Source organism: Montipora capricornis, chromosome 7 (assembly GCF_036669925.1).
Source record: "Montipora capricornis isolate CH-2021 chromosome 7, ASM3666992v2, whole genome shotgun sequence".
NCBI lineage: Eukaryota > Metazoa > Cnidaria > Anthozoa > Scleractinia > Acroporidae > Montipora > Montipora capricornis.
The window spans coordinates 6,111,885-6,114,205 of NC_090889.1; positions in this window are offsets into that span (position 1 = coordinate 6,111,885).

Here is a 2,321-nt window from a genome sequence, read left to right on the forward strand (position 1 = left end):
AGGACTCTACGGATCATGAGGCCATTGACCCCGCTTGGCGTTCAGTAATCTAACAGCAGATTTACTCTACAAAGTACTGTCAGCAACACTCCTCACTGTTTTAATTACAAACACGATCTTGGCACTACTGTAACATCTAGTCAAGCAAGCCGCGAAGAGATTAAGCCATTGTGCTTCCATCAAAAACACGATACTAACGTCTTTCCGTTCGGTAATTACGTACAGTACACTCAGCAATTTTAAGCGTTTTACTTACTGAGCGAAGTTTCAAGTATTTTATACAATTAGTGCATGTACGTACATTCCTGTTGTTTATTAAAGAGAAAAGTTGTTCCGGAAGTGCAAATGCGATATTTGTCATCACGTTCCTTTGGTCACCCTACCCTGTTAATACGGCCAACGTTTTTGGGCCCGTTGATGACCGTATAAACGGGGTTCCTCTGTACATCTATTTACGGTTAGTAAGATCTTAAATAAGCTAAAGGAAAGGAGAAATTTATTGTTGCGTGACACTAGCATCGCGCATTACGTCAATGCAAGGTTTTCTGGGATAAAAGAGTTGAATTATAGCTCTTTCAAGGTTGAAATGACTCTGGCAAGTGATTGATCGGCAGTGTGAGCTGAGCAGGATATGGTATGGAATTGCCTTCAGAGTTCTAATTTCAAGGAGACAAATTTTCGTGCGATTAGCTTGAAGGAAACTTTAATGTACTGCAATGAAAAAAAAAGCTAATTGTAATCGAAGTGATGGGACAGTGTGCGATTAAATCATTAAAATCGAACCCGTTTCGTTAGATATTTTCTTTATATTGTTTACTATCCGCTTACGGGAGGATATTTTAGACCCTTTGGACCCCGAATAGGTGTCCGTGTCCGCTTACGAGAGGTTAAATATGTAGTGTTTTAGAGGAGAAATTACCGGGAACGCGGTTTTGTGTCCGCATTCGGGAGGTGTCCGTTAGTGGACGTTCGACTATACTTAAGTACTTATTTTATCTTTAAACAAGAGTTGCGTTTCAATTAAATTAACCACCAAGACCAGAAAGGCAAATATTTCCATGGTAATCGGTCTAGGCTTAGAAAACCTCATTTTAAGGTAGTGCCTACTATTGTTATTGCGCATACGTTCTGCGCATCTCGAGATTGTCGGATTTCCTATCGGTGATGCTTACTAATACAGGGATATTTTTGCGCCGTTTAAACTCATGCAGAGAAAGTAGATCTTAGTAAGTTTTATTGGTTTCCAAAAAGAAAATTGGGGGCAACCATGCATTTTTCAGAGATAATTAAGCAATCAATTTGAGAAAGAATGCCATACATGGTTTTGTATTTTAAAGCTTTTTACAAATATTGTTCATGAGTTATCTTTGAAAAATGCGTGGTTACCCCCAATTTCCTTTTTCGATTTCAATAACACTTGTTAAGATCTACATTTCCAGCCTAATCATAAACCGGGGCAAAAATAGCTTTGAATTAGTAGGCACCGTCCTTAAAACAACAATCACTACTTGCCAGTGGATAGACTACTTGCAAACATTTATAATGATTTGTATTAATTTTTTCAGTATTTTTACGAAAACCGTTCAAACGTTTTCACAGTTTTACTGCTAACAGTAATTCTATTAAGACTTGGTGAGAGCAAACATTGAAAAAAATGAGACTAACGTGGAAACAGGGGACTTAATTCGTCTCTACCAAGGAAACGTAAAAAGAATATATTTAGATTTTTCTTTGCGCCTAGAAAGAGAAATCGGCAGAAGATGTTGTGATCAAAGGATAAAGAAATTCCCTCTCCGTAACTTACTTCGGTGCATTTAAAAGTTGTTCGTTAAGCGCCTTAAGCAGGCAAAAAGTATACTTAAATTCAAGGATGTTTGGCAAACAGAAAATTTAACCTAACTTTGGCCTCTGGCCGAAAAATAAAGATGTAAATTTCCCTAACATGAATCTTATACTGTTAATTATTCTTTGTTTCTAGTGTGATAGGTGCCCAATGTCAACATTACCAATCTTTGCAGTGGGCTTTCTGCTTTTGACAATCTCTGCGACTTCAGAAGACTCCACCACCAGAATGAAGCTGTACTGGGGGTGAGTTCACATTGCATACACCTTATTCCAAAATGGCCACCATTTTGGCATTCTTTTGTTTCCATGCAAATTGGTCCTTATGGCCTCGTTCAAGGTTAAATATTTTTTGAATGTTACGTTTGAAAGCGAGGCCATAAGGGCCAATTTGCATGGAAACAAAAGAATACTAAAATGACGGCCATTTTGGAATAAGGTGTATGGCTACACGAACTGAGCGCCACAATTGTGCTACC